This window comes from Mastigoproctus giganteus, chromosome 12 (genome assembly GCF_048544385.1).
Source record: "Mastigoproctus giganteus isolate SK-2022 chromosome 12, ASM4854438v1, whole genome shotgun sequence".
Lineage (NCBI taxonomy): Eukaryota > Metazoa > Arthropoda > Arachnida > Uropygi > Thelyphonidae > Mastigoproctus > Mastigoproctus giganteus.
In genome coordinates, this window is record NC_143586.1 from 94,133,513 (window position 1) to 94,160,510 (window position 26,998).

Below are 26,998 nucleotides of genomic sequence, written 5' to 3' on the forward strand. Positions count from 1 at the left end.
TCACTATATCCGTCCTAAAACTGAGACAGTAGTAACAGACTGTAGTCTTGGCTGTTTTCGGCATAGTACAGTAATGGTTGTTGGAACAGTAAGAGGTTGCATTATCAGCACTAACTCAGTGATAACGGACAGAAATGAAAAGGGATTTACATTCATAGTACTGGGAACGTTTGTTGCCACAGAAAAATTTCCAACAAAAGAATCTTTGAAATAACTATCCTTTACATGTATTTCTGGAAAATTACACCCTGCAACGTGATAAACTCATTTATAGTCCTACAGCTAAATTCATATTCATAAATTTAGCTGTAGGACTATGAATAGCCCAACCTATTCATAGTCCTACAGATAAATCACCTCCAAATCCTCAATATGGAGCAGTTGTTTGGCAGTCCAGGACATCTGGCAGAATTTTGCTACTGACTTCTCAACGTGGGAATTAAAGCTCAATTTAGGATCGATCCTAACTCAATGTGCATATTTACCACCAGAATACGCGTTCCCTTCAGACAAGCTTGGGCTTTAGTGGGTTGGTGCTTGAGACAATGTATTGTTTGGACTGCAATCAGATCTTGCAGATTTACCAAGATAAGATGCTTATCGTATAGCTTTCGATTGATCCTGTTATTATTGTATGAGGTATATCGCCGGAATTAATCTGAGTATGTAGCTTAATATGTTCTTGTTTATACTTTGGCACGAACACCAGGTCAGAGGAGTGTACAATAAATAACGAATGCAATCAGTTGTATTTAACAGTCGTGCTGACTTGAACCGTGGTCCACTCAAAGAGCGTGTGCTACTGCCCTTTCGCTCCTGATCATTCGCCTATGTTAGTCGCAAATATCATTCTCATAACAGATTATGTTGTCTGTTTCTTGCACAAAAGGAATAATGACTGCTGTAAAAAGTGCACCAGAGAAAACTCCGCCTTTAGGCGATCTCTGCAGTGGTCCTTCTCGAGGTTACGTACTGAATGTTATGTAAGGTTATCAGATGTTTACAACCAAGCACATCTCTTCATGGCTGCAGTCAAGAGCGCCGGATATTTTGCAAGGTGGCGCATGTGGGAATAAATTTTTTGTTCACCAAATTTTCGAATACATGCAATATCTTAATTAAGTCATGTACAGCCGAGCCAACGTTTCGGGATCGTGGGAGAAAATACTGCGCCGAGTGCCAGCGGATTTGAGAGAACGGATTTTTGTAGAATTTGTATTGTTTTAATGTTTCAATAAATTAATGAAAATATAAAAACAAATTGTGTATTACTTCGAAATCCAAAGGTGGTGCACTTGCACCACCTTTGGATTTCGAAGTAACCATGCTGCCGGCGCCCATGGCTGCAGTATATCCATCTACGAATGGATTCTTCTGACAGGATAATGCATCATGTCACAAGGACCATATAATCTCCAGTACTGGTACCATTTACCAGTCTGTGGGATAAAGTGAATGAACTCTTGGGAGTATAGACCCCTAACTTTTTGTTTTCTGAACAAAAAACCCGAGTTTCCGGGAGAAAAAACTATGCTCCCCTCGCCTGAAACAGACTAACTCAGCCACATTGTGAAAAAGACCCATAAAAATTCCTCTCGTTATTGACGGGACTCGAACTCAGGTCATTTCCACCCGGTGTGGAGAGGACGGCGATTCTACCAATGATGCTATACACGAGGGCAAGAGGATGTGCAGACAGAGCTTTCTCCTTGCCATGGAGACCTCTCCGCCATAATCAAAGTAATAGCTGTCGATGTCGACCCATGGTATACATGTATATGTTTGCAATTAGTCTTATCTTATCAGCGCCTCCGTAGCTAAGTGGGCAGGAGCAGCAGTGCGTAGCACACGCTTCTTGATTGGACCTGGGTTCGAACCTATGACCACCAAATACGGAGGATGCGGAAAGGTCAGGTGGAAGTTACCACCGCATATCCCCGGAGTAATATGGCCTTAGTTACTAATGCTCCTAAAAAAAACTTATCGTATTAACATAATGTTTATTTGTCTTTCTTATTATATTAACGCATTGTTCCCATTGTGTATTCTTCTAATAACTGCTATGTGTTACTGAAAGTGTCTCACTCAGATTGTAAACCTCTGGCATTCCGGTGCCGTGAAGGGTTTGTGTGGTTTCTCTTTCCACGGTAAAGGTTATATTTATTTTCACAACATTTTAAACACATAAAATGTTATCTATATGACATTATTTTGAAATGAAAACTTGAGTAGTTAATTTTTCCGAATTATGTGGGGATCCTTTCACTGACTGGATATTTCAGTTTGAATAACGAAAGCATCCTATCAGAAACTGAAATATTTACCATATTGAATATTTCTCTTTATTCTCTGTATACAGTATAATGGTGAAACTGGTTTTCATGTTCTATTAAAATGTTATTGTATATAAAATTACCTTTTAAAAGCCTTTGTGGCTAGCACATTAGTAATAATTTCTGCTTTTCAGCATCGTCAGGAGAAAACTGCATCCGAATGTCTTCAAGACAGGAAGAATTTTTATAGGAATATTTTCACACTGGCTGAGTTAGTGAGTCTCGGCGAGAGTTGCATGGTTTTAAATTCCCGGAAACTCTGGTTTCATCCAGGCAAACAGGCCATAGAATACACACTATTTACAGACACAATGCACTGATGACTCCTAACCCTAGTTACTTCGGTAAAAAAAATTAAACAAACAACAACAGCCAACGTCTTAGAGGACGAATTTTATATTAAATATGTAAAAAAAAATCCGTACTAGTTGTATTTTTGCATTCACGAGAGAGTACAGTGATTAATTGCAGTCTTTGTTATAATACAGATCGATGACCAAATTGAATTATTTCATGGCCCTATCTGTTATTAATTAATATTAATTGTTACTAATTAACATTTAATAATGATCTCTAACGAAAATACTTTTTAGAACCTTAAAATGTACTATTCCAATTTGAATTGTTTAAAAACATTACAAGTTAGAAATGAATTCTTATATCTTGTGAAATTGAACTTTCATATTGAACGCTGGATATTTTATTGATATATATATATATATCTTGAGTTGGCTTTGTAATAGCAACATCCCCTTGTGTAGAAATGGACTGGTCTGCGATGCTGATAAAGGTTCAAAGTCGGAAACGGCTGATATAAGAGTAGTTCGCACGTGTAGCAATCAGTTTTTGAGTGTCTGTGAGGAAGAATGGGTCATCGTCAAGATCTTTCCGACATCGAACGCGGAATAATTATTCGGGGAAAACGTGCAGGTATCTCGACAACAGCCAACATGGTTGAGTGCTCCCTTTCTGTTTTATCACGAGTCTACCGTGAGTGGCTCACTGCGATCGAAAAACCGGCCAAAGGTGACATATAAAACAGCCACTTGTGGTTGACGCCTGTGGGTAGCATAGTGTCTCGTCTCACAACACAGCAGCGACGTAGCACAGTGGCCCAGCTAACCACCGAGTACGATGTAGGAATAGCCAAGACGAATATCCACATGCACTGTGTCCGAGACATAGGCTATGGCATTCAACGACCGTCACGGTAACCATGCTCACTGCGAGACACAAGAAACTGAGCTTTGGTTGGGCACGTCAGCACCAACACTGGACCACCGACATGTGGAAATCTATCGCCTCGTCTGATGAATCCCGTTTCTAACTCTATCATGCTGATGGGCGTATCCGCATTTGGAAAAAGCAACGTCCGGCCATGGTACCTGGATGCACTGTGTTAGTTGTCTGACGGCATCAGAGGTTTCCCCCATATCCGCCACCTGGATGCACTATGGGAGTTCCACAGGCTGGAGGCAGTGGTGCAGTTACGATTTTTTCGTGGCATGCCTGGGTCCTCTGATCATCATTGATTAACGGCTTAATGAGAATGCCTACGTTTCTGTTGTCGTCGAGTACATCCCTTCATGATGACAGTACCCAGACAACTCCGGCAAATATCAACAAGATAATGCACCATGGTACAATGCCGGGAAGTTAACTGGTTTCAGGAACATGACAATGAATTCTCCGCCCTCTTATGGCTATCATACTCGTCCTGTCCCAATCTAATTGAGCATGTTTGGGACCTAGTGGAAAAGGGAATTCAATGCTGCAACCTACATCTGACAGTATACAGGCATTACTGGACACGTTGTGCAACGCATGGTAATACTACCAGAGGACATCCTGCGACACCTTGTGGAATCCATTCCAAGACGTGTACGGGCTGTATTAATGGCAGAAGGTGGCCCACGAGTTATTAGGTAGGTGTTGCTAATGCAGAGCCAACTCTGTGTGTGTGTGTGTGTGTGTGTGTGTGTGTATTTATTTATATATATATATATAATTTTTTTTTTTGCAATATAATATTTTTTGTTGTTCTGTGATGTACTTCTTAATTTCACATGATTACTTTCCCTTTTTCTTGCACCAGTTTTAGATAACGCTAGTTCTGTTTCCTCCTCTAATTTCTGTGAACAGTTTTATGATTAATGATATTGTTTGCTGTCTCGTTTGCCTTATCACTTCTCCTTGTGAGCATAAAAAAATTCTGGAAAGAGCACGAAGGGCAAATCAAATTAGTTCACTTATCTGAAAGCATTCTAACTACTGACAGAAGGTGATAATTATCTGAAGTGTATCAGACCAATAATCCTGATACAGAGATCTACTTGGTTTACTGGTTGAATATACCAGAAATATTCGTGGACTGGACCGAATACATTGTCATATTATTGATCCCTGCAAAGATTGTTTACCTGTACGACACTAAAGTCATTCCTAGAAGTTTGACAATTAATACAAATTTCATCATCAGTTTTTATCTTAGAACATGCGATGACTGAATGTAATTTATTTTGAAAATACCTTATTTTAGGATGCTCATGATATATATGAATGAATCAGAATAAGCACTGTGTTGATAAAAACCTTACAGATTTACAACTCTGTATAGGGTTCCCGATGACATGATCTTTTCTATTACGCTTGTATTAAAAACCAGTTTCTTTCCAGTAGTCATCGTTAATACACAAAAACGAAAGTTGTCGCCTGTTCCCTCTAGAGATATAAACTTTCAGACAATTAAAGAAGTTATTGGCGAAGTTAGGATGAAGTCTCTGAGGACTCTGTGCTCATGTAAGATTGGGATCCACCGACTGTTCGTCCAGAATAATTGGTAAATTGGCGAGAGTTCAGCTGTTAATAGTTTTCTGAACTGATTATCAGAGGTTCTTTTCAGAACAGAATTCATTCACCAATTATTCTTTTGTTGTCTCATCTAAAGAGTTCATCACTGTTAACAGGAATGCATTTAAAAATTCTTTTCTTGCTTCTTTTAAGTTTATAGATAGAGACTGGGAGATTCAGCTATATTATTTAATCTTATATGATTTTACGTTACTGATGCTTTAGAGATCAATATTTAGCTCGGTTCTTGGCCAGTACTCATTGGTCAAAGAGATGTGGTTACTAGCCGCGCACGTATTAGTGCTGAAGTATTTTCGTTCTTTGATGGTGAAATGTTGGACAGAATGGAGCATTGGTATTATTAAAATATTCCCTACATTGTGTGTAAAATTCCAGGATTATTATATCTTAAGAAAAGACAGTGTGGTTAAAAATATATCTTTACCATACATTTCACAGAATAGCAAACGAAGGAATAAATTCTTTATTGTTTTGTTAAAATGGAATAACAGTTAATGGGCGTACACTGAATATTTTTCTGGGAAAGAGGTCATAGTTGCACCTGAAGAGAAGTTAAATTTGGGACTTTGTCTTAAGGTGGAGGTCCAAGTGTTTTAATTTTGTATCGAAGTAGTCGATTTTTGCGCGCTGCAGATTAATTTTTGGTGACTGAGCACTAGGCGTTTATGAGACGAAAGGAAGCAAATCATAACAAAATAATGGATGCAAACTTTGTTGTTACGAAAAAATAAAATGATAATGATAAAAATAATAATAAAATAAAAAAGTGTAATTTAATTTTCATTAAATTTATGTTTGAATTCTGACCAGATTTATATTACATATGAAAGAATTGACGGGGTTTATTATTTCGATATGTGATATTGAAACAAGCCACTCCAATAAAATTATAAGTTCCATCCATTTAGAAACGTTGATTGTATAGTTCGATTCAGACCGAATTTGCAATGCAGATTTGTAATCTGCATTGTAAGAGAATTCCAGGGTGCCTTGACGGGATGAGTTTATTTCGATCTGCCCATTTTAAAACGACATGATCACCATTATTATTCATCTGTTTAAACTATTGTATTTATAGTCTGCTTCTAATATGACTTACAGTACATGCAAGGGGAGTCTGAAGATATTCCAATGGGGTTATTTTATTGTTACTTGCCATCTTCAAACAAGATTGAAACAGCTTCCGTGTTAAAAGAGGGGAAAAGTTGGCTTCATTTGTTATACATAGAATTCCCTGTTTCTTTTTCGTCCTGCGGTTTTCGTAGTGGATACAATTGCTGTCCTTTCAGACCATGAGGACAAGTCCTGGGTTATAGTTTCGTTTAGACGGAAGGAACTTTTATGGGCTTTATTCACGTTGTAACTAGTTAGTCGGTCTCAGAAGAGACCGACTAACTAGTTACAACAGTGCACACACACTGTTCTTCATCCTGAAGAACAGTGTGTGTGCACTGTTCTTCAGGATGAAAAACTCATTCCATCATAAAACAGGAACCAGCTATAGAATACAGCCAGTTTATATACACAATATACTGACTCCTCAGAGTCTTAGTTTCCATAAAAACAACCAACCAACTAACGAATAATTCACATTCCCTTCGGATGATTTCTACAAAACTATATGACTTCAGTTCTCGTTTTTGTGGAATTTTTTGAAATGTGGCTGTGTTAATCACTCTTGGTCAGACGATTTTTCCCCTCCAAAAACTTGGATTTGTTCATCAATAAAACAGGCATACTGACCGTTATATTTATGGCACAATGCATCGACTCCTCATCACTTTAGTTGTTTTTTAATAAAAAAAAAGAATAAAAGAGAAGAACAGACGAAAGCAGCAGATTATTGCCTGCCTCTGACCATATTATGTAAAATTTATTTATGCTGAGAGGAAACGATTCCTGCTTTCATTATGTGATAATTATTTTTAAAAAATCGTATTCTTCATAATGGTGAATAATGAAATGTGAGTTTTATATTTTATTATGCAAACTTAGTTATTTCATAACTAATTACATTTATAACATGAACGCAAAGAATCTGTTATTGCTAAGGTTTGCCTGTTCACAGTTATCTTATTTTCACTCTAATGGTCGCACTCCAGATTTATTTGTTTAAAAAGAAATGCAGCACAGTACATCTAAAATGATACAGCAGCACGTTATGCTTCTTACGGAAATATTTGAAAGTAGTGTCATTATATTCCTCGTATAAGTGTAGACGAAGAATAAATTTGCAGAATACTGTCTGTCGATAATTCTACTGCAGGAAGAATGCGACTTGTAGTCCTTTCAGTAATTGAAGATGATTTGAATATGTAATGTCCTTTAAAAATCCTGTTAAAAGAAATTAGGTGAACTGAGATCTAGCCTTCTCTGTTGTCTTTATTTTTTTGAAAGTAGTTGTTTATAAAACTGATTCAGGTACGTTAAGGAGATAAAAACGTATATTTGGGCCACCCGAGAATTACATCGTCTACCCTTTTACATTATGTCCGTAAATTGCATTTTTCCTCTGGTCGGTTTGCTTGTTTTGCTTGACGAAAAATCCCGTTTCCCGGTGGGGCGTGAGGAACCTTGTTATTTTCGCTTGAGACCGAAGACTCAGCCACGGAGTGCAAAAAGTCCATAAAAGTCCTTACCATCATTGACGCGATTTGAACCCCTGCCTTTTCCAATAGGTGTAGGGAGGCAGCGATTATAACCAATGTGCTACACGCTAAGTCTAATGAGCAGTGGCATTGTCTTGTTGAAACCATGTTTTATGATCATCTGGTTTACAAAAGCGTTTGCGTCGCGATGGCCAAAATATTGCTCACTTTTGATCGTCTCATTACAGAAAAGTAATTTAAAATCTGTTTAGCGAAATTACATACTCACCAGACTTCAACTTTTCGGTAGTGTAGTTTCATAGATCGCACGAGGACGTCTACGACCCATATTCGAGAATTATGAAAACTAAAATATTCATCCAAATGGAACCGTGCATTGTCTGTCTGTCTGTCTTTATTCAATCGTCGAATTCCTCAGCATAAATTTACGTATTCCACTGGTAATACCGAAAACGGATAATGTTGTCTTGCGACTAGGGTGACCAACTCTTGATCAGCCAATTTCGGGATATCGACCTTAAAAAATCGGGACACAACCAAAAAAATTGGGATTTTTTTCATTGGTACATCAGATTACAAAATACCTTGTAATATTAACGTACGTACATATCCCTTCTTGGTTATTATACATATATAGGTATATCTTGACATATTAATTTTTTAAATAGGTAGGTTGAATAAATTAGATACACGTAGGTAGGTAAGTAAAATGTTTATTCATTATTAGGTCAACATCAAACAATCAATAAAACATAGCCTTCTATTATTTTTTAATATAAATAATCATTAGTCTAAAAATAGACTGATAAAATTCTTAAAATAAAATAAAATTTTATTTTAATATTTTATATAAAATTTTATATTTAATTTATATTAAAATTTATTTTATATATTTATATTATTTATTTTACGTTATGTGATAAATCGGGACAAATGACGGCCCCGCCTAGGGTTCTTTTGGGACGCCTCTATAGACAGCCGAAATTCGGGACGGTTGGTCACAATACTTGCGATCGTAACTCAAGTACTGTCTTCACTTTGTAGGAGTATATCTGCAAGATTTTTCGTAGTGCCTTTTGAGCAGAGCCGATACGTGCAGCAGTTTGGGATGAAAGCCTCCTTACTGACTTCTTTTGGTTTTTGATCATCGAAGCATGAATGCCTACTAGTTTCTCTTTCGCAAGCACTTTAGGATCTTCCGTTTTTGTGTGCATATGCGACACTTCTAATTTCTTGAATTTGTCGTCCAGACGTTTGATGATAGACGTGCTGTGAGGAGTACATTGATTTCTCAGTTTCTGTGGTAGCTTCGTAACTCCGATTTCTAATGCAATTTTTCAAAATAAATATTATTTTTTGGATTTGTTCGCTATCGTTGTTTCTAATGTTCTTAAACAAGAAGAAATGAAGAAACGAATAGTATACATTTGTTACTATCGAAGTTCTGCTGGGGCTTTTACTTCGTTTTCAGCTGGAACCACCTCAGAAGCACAGAAGCTTAGTATTTATAGTACAGACATGCATTGGCCATGTTTTATAAGAACCTGGGAACTAATTTGTAAAGGTGATCGCCATGGTTTCGGAAAAATTGGCATCTTCAGTTGGCGAAACGGAAAAAGACGATATTTTTAATGACGACAATAAGTATAATGCTTTCATTTCTATCGTTCTACATGTAATCAAAACTTTTATTATGATTTCTAGTGATTCGTTTCATTTTGTCAATATCGGTCGTTTTTTTTTTTTTTTTTTTTGAGTTTTTAACGTGTAATCCATGATTTAAATAGTTATTTCTTAACTTTATTTAAATCATTAAAGTCTTGCAATTGGGAACTAGCAACACACCAAAAGAACTTATACACTTGGCGGGGTTGAATTAAAAACAGTGGAGGAAGAAAGAGATCTGGGAATTACGATACGGGCAGATATGGAGTTTTCTGAGCAGTACAAACAAGCAGCCAGGAAAGCCCATGGTGTCCTATCGATAATTTATCGAACAATATCCTATAAAGATATGGTCATAATCCCACTGTACAAGGAAATTGTAACACCACATTTGGAATACTGTGTTCAACTATGGAGACCTCATCTGAAAAAAGACATCGAGCTTCTTCAAAGGGTTCAAAGACGGGCAACTCGAATGGTGAAATCTGCAGAAGTACGACCGTATGAGAAAATATTCCGATTATGTCGGCTAAAGAGCTGGGCAACTAGGCACTTCAGAGATTCATAAGGCTCTGAGAGGATTGGTAAAATGAATGAAGGTGGAATTCTCACTGTTATTGAGAATTCTAGAAGTAGGGGGGCATAAATTCAAATTACAAGGGAAGAAGTTTAGACTGGATTGTAGTTTTCTAGCCAGCGAGTTATTATTTATTTTTTTCGTTCAGCGCGGCAAAAGCCTGTGTCTTCCTTGCACTATTTGGTTGGTACTAAGGCAGTATACTAGTACTAATTCCGTCGCATGTATCTATAACAGTTCCCGGATGACTTTACTTTAGGTCTGCGTTTTTTTTTTTTTTTTAATAATACAACATTGATCATTGTACATTACCGGTATTTCCTGCTGCTGTCTGCTGGCCAATACAGAAACTAGATTTACAACTTCGTCTTTTGGCATTTATCTGGGAACTGGAAAATTATGTGCCATATGTTGTACCGATTTAGGTGAAAAGAAGCATACGGAATCTGTGACATGCCGTATTTACTGCATTTTGAAAAATTGCTGAGTAATCACCTTACTCCAATTTTCAATTGCAATATCAGAAAAAAATTGGACGCTGTAACTAATTGCTTATGACAGAATGAGAAAAAGCTGTTCTTATTTTCAGTGTCAAATTGTTAGGATATGAATGGATTTTCAATAGTTATGCCAAAGAAACATTCATTTCAGAAAATAAAATATATTTCTACTGAAAAATGTTTCTGTAGTCGGAAACGGTTTAGAAATTTTGCGTTGCTGGAAGACGATGAAAATATTTTATATTGAGAGAGAGAGAGCGAGCACTGTGATTTACATTTACACTAACCAGCCTTTTTTTCTTGTTATTTTTATTTATTAGCGCTGTAGTATATTGTCTAAATAAAGTACAGTAGAAATAAAGAGGAAAATGCCGATATTTTTGACAAAAAAAAAAAAAAAAAAAAAAAATATATATATATATATATATATATATATATATATATATTTAAATTGTTTTCCTCAGTGAAGCACGGATTCAGCTAAATTAACCTCTGTTCATGGCTATCAGAAGATGTACAAGTGTAGAAATTTTCGTAAATTTATGAGTTGTAAGGAGAATTTTGTGAAGAGAAATCGGAAGTTAGGAGTGCTTTACGTACCTTAGGAAAAAAATTATTATTATGCAAAACAAATACAGTGTTTGTATAATTAATACTACTCATATTCCACGTGAAAATAATAATATAGTTTATTAAGCTAATCGCCTAAATCAACATAGAATTTATTATAGTAATTTTATTATATTTATTATTTTTATTATTAGTATTTATTATTATTTATTATTTTTATTACAGTATTTATTATATTTATTATTTATTATTTTTATTACAGTATTTATTATATTTATTATTTTTTATTTATTATACAGTAATTTAATTATTTATTTAACCTTAAAGGAAAATACCGTGTTTGTTATTAATATTGTATTGTTTGTGGGAATAATAATCTAATTCTATAGTACCTATAAGCTTCGCGTATTTATGAATCCATTTCTATATACCTATATAATAATATATTATATTATAGGTGTATCATATAACATATCTCTTACGCTAAATGGAGCACTATAGGACCTATTTTCCATATACCAAACTGAAAACATCTCGGTTGATTTTTTGATTTGGTAGTTGTTGGCGCATCGGATTCTGTGGCCATATTGCACCTCCCAAGGTTTTTGCAGTACTTTGATCCAAGCCCGAGGCGGAATCGAACCCGCGACCTTTGGGTTGCCGGGCAGGTACTTTACCCACTCGGCTAGCCCGGTCGGCGAAAACATCTCGGTTGTAAATCGGTGTTTGTTTATGAATTAAGAGCCTTGGGCGAGCGCAGTGCTACATTCATATGTTACGTTTTTCATTTGTGTCTGGGTATTTCTCGGGATGCTTGAAAACTCTTGCAGGGCCGGACTTGTTACACAGGTTTTAAGTTCAATATCACTGTTTTAAGTTACCTGTTCAGTGTATTTATTTTGAAATGAATCAATATGTTCTAACCATTTATAATACATATGAAATTGCTATTGATTCAAGTCAATAAAATGGCATTTGCACAGTGAAACTTGGCAAGAAACATCTGGCTCACTATATCATTGTTTACAATGAGTGTGAGTTAATGGAACTGATTATGCAAATCTGTCATCCGATTGCCCCAGCCAGAAGCGTATCGTAAAGTATTATTAAATAATATTTTTAATATACAAATATATTTATTTCAATAACTTTTGTTGAAATAAATTCGTGTTCGTGTGACCACGAATGAAATGTAAAGAGCGGATATTTTGTATGGCTTCTATTGCATTTTACAGCTCAGCTTTCAGAACGCTCCCAATGTTACGTGTTACGTTTAATTATGAATGAATCTTTCGTTTGCAAAAAACAATTTAAATATGATACACGTATTTTGAACTGCATCCACTTTATCAGAACTTCCTGCAAAATAAATTGCTGTAATAATCGAATATTACTTTCGGTGTGCGATTCTCGTTATCTGACGTAAGGCGCAGAGTCGTTTTTCATTCTGTGCCCAATATAATAATTGTTCGCATCGTTCAGATCGTAATTCGTCTTTTGAGCTAGCTCTGTTTTTGCTTTACTCTGTGACAGCTGCCGAGGGTCAATATCATTTCATTTCTTGTGTTAGTTTAACTGAAACCATTCTTCACCTTCCTGCTTCTTGCTTCGGTCGATAAGGAACATTTGGAGCGATAAGCCAATAAAAGTAAAACAACAACAACAAAAAAAAAGTGTTGATTTCTTGCGATTTTGATAGGTTTAAGCGAAGAAACTGGCGTTAGATCCCAACCGTATTTATGTTCAGAAACCTCAGCTACTCTCTTGTAGTTAAATCTGATACAGGAATATAGGTAGGTACGCCTTATATGTGATCTGTTTGTAGCGTGAGAGCTCTACTAATAGATGAAAAAGCATATAGAATATATCTAGCATATGCTAGACTATATGAATTCTATATGCTTTTTCCGAAAAGTCAGGGTGTCTGAAAAGTCTGAAACCAATGGTAAAAATATGTTTTTCTTTACAGGTGAAAAATCTCCTCCCAATCCACCGATAGTTGGGAGGAGAGGACCAATGCAGTGGGCATCACGATCACCTGACCTGAACCAGCTGGACTTTGAATTTTGCGGATTCCTGAAGGCACAGGTGTATGCTGTAAAAGTCTGAGCTCTTCGTCATCCTAGGGAGAGAATTACCAAAGCTTGTGCTGCTGTAGATCCCAAAATATGCTGAAATGAATCCAAACAAACACGGTACATCGCTTGAGAAAATGCGTAGAGAGTCAGGGTGGAGACGTTGAACACATTGTAAATGAGAGTAAGCATATGTAGTGTAAATCCCATTGGTTCCAGACTTTCCGGACACCCTGTAGAACAGCGTTTCCCAAATGGTGTTCCGCGGAATCCTGGGGTTCCGTGAAGTAAAATTAAGGGTTCCGCGAAAAAAAGAAAAAAATTTACACATTAAAAGTTAAAAAATATTGTAGGTACATTTATATCTGGCGAACGAGACAATATTTGGGTTAGGTCGCTTTTACTACACAGCTTGTGTACTAAACTGCCTTTGTAATTGTAATCTAGAACCTGAACATTATATCGACTGTATACTACCGCACCTATCTACCTAAATACAGTACTAGGAAACGACACGCAAACGGTTGTGATTGGTTACGCTCCGCGTTTGGATCCGTATTTCGCATGGTGGGACTTTTTTGTATATTTTTTATACTAATAACAATAAACAAAGAATTTAAAGGTATTTATTTAAATTCACTTATCGGGTTGGGATTGGAGTCTACGCTTTATCGACATAGCGTAGGACAGTAATTATAACCACTTGTACTAGCCTACTTGGGCGGCTATAATAATCTAACCATCGCTCTTATTTCTGGTACAGTGGCTGTGACCATGGATGAATTATTGTTTCGGACGAGAGTTGTATGGTTGGTTTTTCATCCCGGAAGGTAGGTTTTTCATCGAAGGCAGTTGCAGTCTATAATGTGCAGTCCAGAAGTAACCTCAAATTTTTTTCAGGTGCTTGGTTACTCAGAAAACTCTCCTACCAACATACATTACCTGGATATATTGGCTTTACAAGCGGGAACGTTCTCTTGCGTGTGCCTTGTTTTTAGATAAATTCTTTTGGAGGTGTGTTTCTTCGAAACACACCTCCAAAAGAATTTATCTAAAACCATGAATATTCGGTGGAAGAGCAGCAAGCAGTCACTGAATTTCTTTTCGAAAAACGAGAGAAAGCTTGTGATATCGATAGTGAAGAAGTCGCAGTTCTTGGAGATTATTGTATGTAATTTCTAATCGCACGGGTAAGAGGTGGATTCGTGAATTTAAAGATGTCAGACAGGCTGTTCAAGACAAACCGCAGCTTAGTAGACTTTATTGATCACGATCCCCCCTGGAAATGCCACTCGTGTAGTGAAACTGATCATGAAAGGCAGGCGACTGACAATTGAGGACATTTCTGCAAAGATATGCCTTTCCCACAGAATAGCTTTCCGCATTATCCATGAAGAGTTAGGGATGTTCTGTTTTCTTCTTTTGAGGCAATTATACGGTAGTGACTCTTACACCTTCCAGCATGACAACGCTCCGCGTCATATAGCAAAAATTGTGAACTTGGTTTGTTATTTGGTTTTTAGGAGCATTAGCAACCAAGGCCATATTGCTCCGGGGATATGCGGTGGTCATTCCCTGACCTTTCCGCACCCTTCGTATTTGGTGGTGACGGGCTCGAACCCCGGTCTAATCAAGAAGCGTGTGCTACGCACTGCTGCTTCTGCCCACCTGGCTACGGAGGCGCCTCCATTGTTCTCCCTAAATTCCAATTTTGCATTCTTTATATCTGTGTGACACCACGTCTCTGATTTGGTTTGAAAATAACAACATTGAACACTGAAGCAGCTGGCATAGAGCAGTGATTTAAATCCAGCTGAACATATTTTTTATGAATCGGAACGCAGAATTAGGCCAAAGCCAAGATGCCTTTCTTCGAAAGTGGTGCTCGTGAATACTTTGAAGTATTTAGGGGCACCCATCGGCTCCGCACCACAAAATAGTAGAAAATCTTTCACGACGCATTGAAGCAGTCGTTACGGCCAAAGGTGGGCCAGTGCGCCGTTAATTTTTATGAAGAAATACAGGGCTATAGAGGGCTCTGGAGCGAGTTCTAAGGCTCGTACTAAAGAGAAAGTTTGACAATAGTACAATAAAGAATGCGCTCGCCATTTATTGGAAAAAATATAATAATAATTAGTTACAAAATTTGTCACTATATGGCGCTGTGGCAATACAAATCACTTGAACAGCGCTTCTGTTGTTCAATGTGTCCTCCATTTTGATCAACAACAGTTTCCATTCGAAGAACAGCATTTTCTACAGCAGAACGTAACATGTCAACTTGAATAGCCAGCACATGACGTCTAGTGCTGTCCTTCAGATCTGCCAGAGTTTGACATTCTTCCCGATACACCTGGTTCTTCAAAAAAAAATCCCACAACCAGAAGTCGCATGGGGTTGAGGTCCGGTGATCGGGGTGGCCAAGGTGTCTGGAAACAACGGCTGATGACCCGTTCGTCTGTAAAGTGTTGCCTTAGCAATCTTTGGCCACAACGGTGGATGTGTGTGTGGGGGGGGGGCGCTCCAACTTGCATGAATATGGTATCCTGAAGGTACCCATGTTGTTGCAGATCTGGTTTTGCGAAATTTGCTAACATTTCATAATATCACTGTCCAGTGACAGAACAGGTGTGGGGTCCAGTCAGTGTTACCTGTTCAAAAAAATATGGCCCAATCATGAATGTGGCCGTAAATCCACACCACACTGTCACTTTTGGAGAATGCAATGGGACTTCTTGCATAACTCGAGGGTTTTCTGTTGCCCAAATGCGACAGTTGTGCGTATTCATTTGTCCATTTAAGCAGAAGTGGGCTTCATCACTTCAAAGGATATTCCATGGACAAGTGATATCCACTGTCATTCGCGCCAGAAACTGAAGTGCGTATGTGAAACGAATATCTGCATCACCACGCTTTAGTTGCTGCAGCATGTGCATCTTGTAAGGATAGTACTACAACACCTGACGCATTACTAGCCTTACAGTGGAATACGGCATGTCGACTTCACGAGAAACAGCTGGCACACTTGCGCTACCACATGGAGATTGACTGGATAAATCCACGACAGCCATAACCACATCTTCAACACGAGAGGAGTCCACTCGTTTTCGACCTCTACCTGGTTGAACACCAAGATGTCCTGTCTCTTTAAATTTCGCAACCATTTTGCGGACTGCACAAACAGTCATAAGTCCACGTGGACCTTATGCGCTTTTGACGCCGGAATTCTCTGATGGCTATCAGAGAATTCCGGCTGCATTGTTGCTGTTCTGATAGTACAGCTTCACTAATAGCGCTTTTTCTTGCAACGTTGTTGGCATTGCTGCTGTAGTGCAGGCAAACATCTACTGTATGATTTTGAAGAGACTGCGTTGCTTTTATAGAGTACAGTAGAGCTGAGTAGTGGCGCTGTGGTGGTTGTGGCAATAACTTACGATTGTGCAAATAACGTAAGTTATTCACATAATCGTAACTAAGATAGTTATGCGCCATACAGTGACAATTTTTGAACTAATTTTTTTCCCAATAAATGGCGAGCGCATTATTTATTGTACCTGTTGTCCAAATTTCTCTTTAGTACGAGCCTTAGAACTCGCTCCAGAGCCTTCTACATAGGGATACTTTAATTTTAACAACCCTGTACACGTTTTTTTTTTCCATAGCTACAAGTGTCCCGACTTGCAGGTAGCATAGTGGTTATGGTTGCTGTTCTTCCACACAGTTTGGAAAAGGCCTGGGTTCGAATCCCGTCAAGACGAAAAGAACTTTGATAGATTTTCGTACTGGGGCCAATTCATTTGGTCTCGGGGGAAAGTTGCTAATGGTAAACAAGTAATGGTAATTCTAATACTGGTTTGCTGATTGAACGCATCAGGGGTTCGTTTCCCTGATATGAAATCGTTTTGATTGAGTTGGCCGTAGCAGCTCAATCAAACTAACATGGGCTGATTCACAGCACTAATACTATTGCTTTCTGTAGTTTCTAAGTTACTATCACTTTCTTGTTAGTTAAACGTTGAAAAATAAAGAAATTATTGTTATTGAATTCTCAAGATGCATGTTGCCATCAGAGCCTTGAAAGCCAGGATTGTAAATACTGAAAAATCTTCAGCATTCACTGAGCTACTTCGACCAGCATGAAATCATCTGTCCATGAGTAAAGAGCGAATCGGATCAACCACTTTGATATCGAAAAGCGGCGTTACACGTATTTTCCAGGAGAGTCCTATGATGGATTTAGAGAAATGAGCCTGAAATATTCTAGGAGAACGGAATTATTCTTCGAAAATAATCAGAAATGAGAGTATACCAAGAACGTTCCCAAAATGACTCTAGAGATTAAATTATAGTAACGTGATGTTATGGCCCTTTTACACAACATGGCTGAGTTAGTCGGTCTCAGGAGAGGGTAGCATGGTTATTTCTTCCAGAAACTCGGCTTTTTCGTTCAGAAAACAGAAATCAACCTCAGAACAAAGTACAGTAAAGCGTACAGTGTTTTCGTGTCTAATGGCACTAGGAGTTCTCCCATCTCTGCGTTGCTTTAATTGTAGTGTAACAGCTTACTGTAAAGGCCAGAGATTTAAAAGTGTATGGATATTGTATATGTGTAGTGTTGTTCCTCTGGCTATTTAGCTGTTGGCTCCAGTTCGGACCCACCGTTGCCCACACTTTGCGCCTGGGAGGCATACCAGGTACGCAGTAGTTTTACATTTTTACTCTGGCAGGCCCTGCCACCTAGTTTCCTGAGATTTCAGTGGCAGGGCCTTAAAAGGGGGGGGGGGGAAGAAAAACGCTGGAATTTAGGCAAGGCCGAAAGAGGTTTATGTTAAAGCGATTTCATTTTGGACGTTGTTGAATTTTGACGTTGTGTGGGGCGTACGCTGACTGTTTAGGCAGAGCGGGGACGGGGAAGAAGGCGACCTCAAAAAAGTCATGGATATGTGGACATGTGTTTATATGAGTTGGCTCCTAGAACGCCTGTTCAACTCCGCCTCGTATCTCTGTGAAGAACAGAATCACTGTGAAAGGGTCAGAAATGTGTTGGTGTAGATTTAAAAAAAAAGTTATAGTGTTAGGGTCAGGCGCCACCTGTGGTTTCCCACATCTGCGCCATATATACACTGTGAAGAAATACAGTACTGCTATAAATGCCCGAAAAGTGTTGTGTGTTGAATGTGCAGCGTTGTGTTGGGTTCTGTTGTTATGTCCTGGCATTTGGCCGCAGGGCCCCTGGTGGAACCCCACGTTGCCCGCACACACCACTAGGAGGTAGCCAGGCTGCCCATAATTCTCTCGCTAGTCTCCATCAGGGTCGCCTCAGCTTCCTGAGTGGAGACCAAGTTAAAAAAATAAATAAATAAAATAAAATAATAATAAAAAGAGGGAAAAAAAATAATAATAATAAAAAAGCGATTAGATAGAGTGTGAGGTAGTACAGGATGTACGGAAGAAGAGGGGGAATGAAAGTAAGTGTAAGGGGATATAGGCGAAGGCATCCCCAACCAGTCAGTGGACACAGTCCATCAGGTGAAGGAATGGGGTCGAAAGTGACTGTACAAGGGAGCACAGATAGGATCGCCATTTGGCTGGCGCAGTATAACCGTAGTCGTTTTTGCGCCAATAAAATCAAAATCAAAATCGCCATTTGGCGCTTCTGTCAAGTCCGGGTGGTGTCCAATCGAGGGGTTTAAGTAAATCCAATGGTAGCTATCAAACTCCAGTCGTCGGATAGTTGTCCGTTTGATGGTGAAAAAAAAAAGTCAAGTGTAAAGTGTAAAGTGTATTCGTGTCAAACGGCACCAGGGGTTTTCCCCCATCTCCGCGTAGTATACATTGTCGTGTGAAACAGAACACTGTTGAGGCCAGAGATTTAAAAGTGTATGGATTTTGTACGTGTGTACTGTCGTGTACCGTTGTTCATCTGGTCATTTAGCCGCTGGACCCCTACTGAGGCCTAACGTTGCCCACACTTGGCCTCGTGGAGGCAGACCAGGTACACCAGTATTACATTATTTACTCTGGCAGGCCCTGCCACCTAATTTTCTGAGATTTCAATGGCTAGGGCCTATGTAAAAAAAAAAAAAAAAAAAAAAGGGGTAGACACTACAGGTTTAGATAAGGCCGAGATATGTTTTAAATGAAGGTTAGGTTTAATTTTCCACATTGAAGTTTAGCAGCTTGCAGTGGGACATTCACGGTCGGTAAAGGTAGAGTGGGGGAAGACTGAAGATTGGGGGGAACAGGCAGAAGTATGGGAATGTCCCTGTTGATGGTGTTACCGCTAGCCGCCCCGATGCGCAGGCTCTCAAGCCGTTTACGGTCCCAGAACCCATGAGCCCGGACAGTAATGACCGCAGCTTCAGGGGAGATCTAGTGCTGCTTCTTGAAGCCGTCGTTCTTGAACGAGATGATCGGTTTTTATTGGCGCGTTCCCGAGCCATTTCCGCGGTTCCAGTACGCAGGTGGGAAATTCCAACCATATTCCTGTGGAACCATGTGACGAGTCCCGTGGGCCTGCTATTTAAACGATGTTGTCGTACAACAGAAGCGCACTGTTGAGAAAGGAGTCTGTCGTTTTCGAAAGCTACAGTTTTTTTAGTGCTTTTATTACTATTATATTTTAATATTATTTTAGTCATATTTTAATATTATTTTTAACTTCCATTTTAGTCATATTTTACCGTCATTTCGTTTTATTTTAACCGTAATTTATTGAAAAATACATCTGTTTTATTTATTACATGTATTTTAGTTTGCAGTAAAAATTACAATTGTTGGTTGGTGTGAAGCATACTTTTCAACAGGTTAAGTGTTTGACCAGTTCAAGATTTTTGCCATTTTCTCTTCGTGAGACGAAATTGATGAAAGATTGTGCTTACTGTGGTTTATTTTTTTACTAACTTCTTGGGTTTTTTGTTGCATGCTTTTTTATCCCTTTTGTGTGAAATTTCATATAGCTAAATTTACTAAAAAATTGTGAACGGTAACAACTTAAACTAACTGCCCATTTTTAACTGTAAAAATGTGAAATTTTTGTTCAATTTTCGTTCCTTCCTTACTGCAGGAACCTTTCGTAATGACTGCGGCTTTTATTGTGCTAATTGTTAAAGGAGGAAGGACATACGATACGTTTTATAGGAATAAATTCATTTCGACAAACAAGTCTTTGTGAATGCTGAAACCAAATCAATAGAAAGCATTATATTACCTGCCGTTGCCCTTTATCATTGTTCATTATGCGATGCAACGATGGTTAAGAAATTGCTTTGAAAACAGTTAAGCAATTACTTTCTCATTTGAAAGAATGTAGACAAAGCGATTTTGAAGGAAGAACAGCATTATTTATTTGAAATAATAATTCCATAACATGGTTGTTTCTTCTGACAGAAATGTTACAGAAATATAAACTTATAAATGGACTAACGAAATAAATCTAGTTTATTACTTGCCTTCTTCTGCCTATAATAAGCTGGGTTTAAAGTAAGGTTCCTATTGAATAATCTCAGGTTTTTTAAATGTGCATATTGAATAATCACAGCATTTTAGCGTTTAGTTATAAACGATTTTATTTGCATGTGTGCTGTATGTCTTGCAGAGTTCTAGAAAAAAATTTTAAAAATGCACAGCTTGTGCATTTTTAAAAATTCTTCAACAGATAGATGTTCAGAAATACGTTGTTTTTGATAAGATTCTAAAATTCGATCTAAATTTAACAAATCTAGAGGACGCTGTACAAAAACAAATAAAATCATATCAGCATTACCCGAGAACAACCTCATTCATCCACGTGTGTTGTGCTCATAAATTGCGTGTGTTCTTAAGTTGGTTTGCCTGTTTCCTTGGACGAAAAACCCATTTCCGGGGAGGAACGCCTAAGACCGACTAGCTTAGCCACGGAGTGAAAAAAATCTCATAAAAATTCCTCGCATTATTGACAGGATTCGAACCCGGGCCTTTTCCAGCCTGTGTGAGAAGAACGGCGATTATATCAAATGTAGTGCCGCGAGGGCGTTAGGAATGTGACCTTCTTGTAACGTATGTGTTTATTTTGTGTCGTATTAATTAAACCGTTAATTACAGCGTTGCTGATTGCAGTCAGTTTCACATCAAGGTATATTATGTATCCTTTGCTTTGTGATAACGGGGAGTATGCCCGCATATTGGCTGGCGCTACCTCACAAATACGTTGTCCTCGCATTTTTCCTAGTGAGGCCATCAGATTCAATCTCCCTCCCTTTTCCTTTTTTTTTTTTTTTTGGCAGTTTTTGGCATCAGCTGCTAATGTTGGCTCCACCTTAACGTCATCTACACGGACTTTTGTAAAGCCTTTAACTCCTTTATCTCAGTAATATAACAGTTGAAGGGATGTGGCATTCTTTCTCTGCTGAACGATTGGCTACATAGTTGTTTAACTAATAGACAGTATCATAAAGGCACCATTCACGTTACATAACGGAAGGAAGGAAGGGAGGGAGGGAGGTCAGATAAAACGTTAGGATGCGTTGAGCGGTCGCACGAATGTTGTGTAATAGTTGTTTTTTCATAAAAATAAATATTATGATTCGAATCGGTATTTCATTACTTACTAATGGTGGGGAGGTGAATCAAAGTTGTTACGAAGTTTTACTGGGATGATAGGGAGGGAGTTCAAAAAATCGCTTTGCGTGATTTGTAAATGCTATCAGATATACCGAATCAAGGCCATACTGATCAACAGGGCTCCCTCAAAGGTAGTTTCTGAATTGGCGGCCCCTCCCAACGTTTATTTTGATAACTGTCGTCGTTAGTTAGTGCTGATGACATTAACTTTTAATGATATTAAACAGTTTAAACTATCAAATAAACCGCAAAGTGCGGTTTATGTATACTACGATTAGGTTCCTCTTTGTGATATTCAGTTTAAAATTTATAAGTGCAAAACTGATAAAATCGCTAGCCAGAGCGACAACATTTATTACCATGCCTGTTCCATCAACTCTCAGATTTTATCCAAGAAAAATATCATACGCGATCTAAGAATAAGTTCTGCACTGCTGGACAAAATTAATTCCTACATGGTAACACACAGTTACATGTCAACATGTCGTATTGTAAAAGAACGTAGATGATTACACTTAAATAAAGTAATTGAGTGATTACCCAATAAACAGGACCATTGGACTCTGGAATCGGAACTGTTACAAAAATAATGGCGAGATCGGAATAGAATAACTGCATGATTATCCAGTGAACGAGAACTCGCACTCTGGAATCGAAACGAGAGTGGTCACATGGAGGACTATTATCCTCCACATCAGTTTGGACCCAAATTACTTAGACTACTGTCCAGCAGCAATCTTAAATCATACAAAAAATATGAATAGGCTAAGTTATGAAGGTATTGAGCGCTCCCTATTGGTGTAAGTACCAATCATAGGAAACAATCATCATCAAATCCTGTGGAGGACAACGGGTCCAAAATTGTTAGGATCCTTTCGGCTCCTAACAATTTTGTTAGGAGCCTAAAAAAAAAGGGTCCAAAATTGTTAGGATCCTTTCGGCTCCTAACAATTTTGGACCCTTTTTTTTTAATTTTTGGAAAACAGTATTTTTTGAGTTCTCAATAAAATTATTTATTAACATTTAATTATTATGTGTATCTACCTTCACGATTACATTTACAGAGAACGTAAACACACTAAGATGCGCGCCAAATACATTTCAGCCCACCATGAAAATTTACTGTAAGACATTTTTTTCGTTGAGGAGTTGAGTTGTACGATGCCAAAATAACTAGACACGTAACGAAGTGTAAAATTAAATAATAAATAAATTTTCTGTTTATACTCTGGGACGGTCAGAGGAGTTCACAAGATAGAGAGAATACAAGAAACAGCACCATATTCAGCAGTCACGGGTTTGAACCCCGGTCACTCAAGGCACGTGTACTTATGCACCCGTGCGCCTGACCACTAGGCTACGGCGGCCTTAAAAATCAAGCTGTAGGTTGAGGCGATTCACGTGGCGATTAACTATTCACTATCGCATTCTTATAATTTACGGCTGATGTTTTTCACAATAAAATAAACAAATTTTAGATGATAAATGTAACGGGCTTTTAACTTTTTAGTAATATTTATAGGAAAGTAAATAAAAGTGAGAATAATCATTATCTTTTATAATTTAAAATTGCTTATTTTAATTTTCAAAATTTGTAAAAATATTAAAACTCCGGGAGGCGCCTCCTACGATTAAGTGCCTTTTTGCCGTGCACAATCTGCATACCCGCACGCGGCGCCTCTGCCATCATTCATATCACTATTAGGTGTCGTAAATTGCGATTAGTGGTGCAAAAACAGTGTAGCTTCGGTGTTACTGAGTAATCATGATGACGCACTGTGTTAATGACAGAAGGCACTAATTAAAGATGGAGTCAGCGTTCTTTTCTTTTAGCCGAATAAAAAAATCACGTAATAACCTTTTTAAAAACAAATTGAAATTTATACTGATGGACATATTCCGAGCAATATGACAGATAGTTGTCGATCTGCTTCCTTAACTTATCGGGTAAAAGTGTTGGAATCAGATATGATCGCATGCGCTTCCAAACTACACGAACGTGGAAAAGTAAATGTTCTGAGCCTCTTCAAAATAGCAAAAAAGTTGGGGAACTGTATGACAGTCATACGTTTTTAGTTTTTATTCTTCAAACGTTGCAGTAACAGGGTTTAAAGAATAAACATTATAATCTTGTCATGGAATAGCGTCGTGGGAAACGGGTTCATTTTGTCTCACAAGAATTTTGCAAGAAATGAGACAACTTGTCACATATCCACACACACAAACATGTAGTAGTCACCAACGTGCTTGATCAGTCTGTAACAGAAACAAAGAGATACTGTTTGCGCCCCTCGATGGGTTCACTGCATCGCCACATTTTGGTAGCTCCTTTCAGTGTCTGAATACTATTTTTGATTGAAAACCGACCACTCTTCCAGACGTGGTTATTTTATGTAAACAATGAACTATGCAAACCAGTGCTGAAAGGAAATTTTGAAATTTGGACAAAAAATAAATTATGTTTCGGTTAAATATTTAAATCTTGCATTCAGTGCGAACTGAAACAACTTTTGTCAATGTTAATAACATCGACAAAATGGTCATTATTATGACCATTAATTAATTGTTATGACCATAATTAATTAATTAATTATGACCATTAAATAATAAGCTTCTAACGATATTAATATTCGTATGAAATAACGTATTAAGGTTGTCTTTTCCGAAATTTATCTCCTGACTCTGTGGTTAAACATTGTACAGTAGTGTTGGAAAAAAATTAAAAATACATGAAAGAAACTGGGAGAAAAAAAAATCAAAAACTCTGCATTTTCTGAAAAAAAAAGTACCAAGAGCCCTAACATTGGACTTTCATGAGCGTTGTCAGTTGGTTCAAATGGCGTACGTCAGAGGAGAACTTCTTTTTAAAGCGAATCTAGTTTCCATGTTGCCTATGAAGTACGCGAGTCTGAAGTTTTATACGATTCAGTTAAGCTGTACATTTTGACAGAACCATTCAATAGCCATAGCTTCGTATGTAATTAATTACATTGTGGTTTTAATATAGCTTCGTGCAGAATTTTAGCGGGGTCGTCTCGGGAATTATAAGAAAAGGAATGTGCGCGTTGATTGAGTACGGTGTGGAATGATTAATATGTGCTTATTTTAATTGAGAACCCATGAAAATGCGAATAACTTCGAATAAAAGAGTATTGGAGTAATGAAATTTACAAGAAACGTTCTTTATTCTGTGGTGATTACTTAATTTGTCACAAAAAATTGGAAATGATTTCCATCGTGTTCACAGCATAACTGAGCACGACGAAGCACGGTCGATATTAATATGTGACTGTAATTGATATTTCTTATCGCTTATGAACAGTGGCAATTTGAATGATAAGACAGGACTCAATCATGTTCCAACCTATATGCACATGGCTTTTTCGCACTAACTTTCTACATAGCAAATAGTGATGATCGAATAAACACGAGGTACTTTATTTTTATTACCAATTGTTGATTAATTATGATTAATAGTTCATGGCTCGTAAAATGGTAAAAAAAGGATCTAGTCAGTATCAAATTTTGCTGCAAAAGTACTAGAAATGGCTCTTTTAGTCTATCTTTTTATCATATTGCGCATGCAGATTCATTACGTTTACATAGACTTGTTTATACAATAAACAAAAACCTTTCCATTGGAATAAAATTTCTATGATCATGAATCACGAAGCCTTCTCCGAGTGTCTCTGAAGTCGTTGGAATAAGGTGAGTGAGTGACCGTTCACAGTACTTCATTATGCTGCTTGCATACACTCTAAATCATTGTCTTAAAAGTTTGGATCTCTTTAACACAATATTCTACAGTACAGTAAACAGCTCCGCTCCTCTCCTTACATCTACTCACGGGCATTGTAAGATCTTTTTAATGTTATTGTTGTTTTGTCTTTCTAGTACTTCTTGAAAGGTTCCTTGAAATATGTTGTGGATTTTATTTACTTTAGACTGATGTCTCAATGGATGTTTTTCCCCTATTGTAACTCGCTCGTTGTTTCCTTGTACCTGTGAATGGTTTATTTGATTTCCCTTCCCGATTATAAATCATATTATAGAGTGTGGCAGTAATTCTCTCTTGATGTAAGCGCTTTATCATATATGACCATCTGGGAGAAAGTCGTAATGGCTACTCTCAGAGGTTGTACTACAAAATACAGGTTGATCACGTTAAATGAGAACTCAGGAAAATGTGAATAACTTTGAGTGAAAAAGTGCTAAAGACATGAAATATACAAGGAAGATTCTTTTTTCCATGTATGATGCCGCCATCTGTCGATAATCTGGAAATTATGGCTGCGCATGCGCAGTTGCAACCAGTAAATATATATGGCGTTCAGCATAGAGAAGCATGTGTGGTTGTGGTGAAGCATTACCTCAGAACTGAGTCGCTTAAAACTACTCAAAGCGATTTTTGCAGGCAGTTTCGATGTCGCAAGCCATCATCAAAATTTGCGATATGGAAATTTATGAAAACGTTCAGGGAGACTGGGAATGCCGTGAGTCGTGTTCGCACATCAGCTGTTGTGACTGATCATTAAAATTATCGCGAATTGTGTTAGTTTTCAAATTTTTGTGACATATTCAAATTTTTCGAATTAAGTATCATCAGAGAATGGTAAATTTCATGACTGCAATGCTCTTTTACTCGAAGTTATTCGCATTTTCATGGGTTCTGATGAAAATGATCACACAGTACTTCCTAATTAGAAGAGTTTTGGCTGGAAAGTTTTTTTTTTTTTTATTTAATAGAGACTCTAAGTGAAATTTGTGGCTGATTGTTATATTCAATACACGTAGTAAATCACTGTTAAGTAAACAGTTGAGGTAATACAGTACAGAGCAAAACAAAGTATAAAATTAAAATCAAAACTGCAGGGGAAATTAGCAACAGGATAGTAATAGTAAAATTTTCTCAAAATACCTTCTCCATTTTTCGACACATTTTTGTGACTTTTCTCTTTTCTCTTGAGCTTAATATATGAAGTTTAGTCATTCTCTGATGCGTGCGTCAGAGACTATTCATGCACTATTTAAAAACATTTACATAAACTGTCTACATACTGCAGGGAAGATGTCATTAAAAGGCGAGTCACAATGTCATGCATTTTGACAGAATTTTGGAACCTCATATCTTTGAATGAGCAATCCAACTGGATCTTAGAGGAGCAGGAGCTGCATCAACAGATTTTACCACGACCCC

The 26,998-nt window shown here is 37.7% G+C and overlaps 1 protein-coding gene across 2 annotated transcripts in view; it reads right to left on the reverse strand.

Annotated features, from left to right (window-relative positions):
* LOC150077282 (ecdysone-induced protein 78C-like) overlaps positions 1 to 26,998 on the reverse strand; it is a 496,295-nt gene that overhangs the window by 454,438 nt on the left and 14,859 nt on the right. The window lies entirely within an intron of this gene.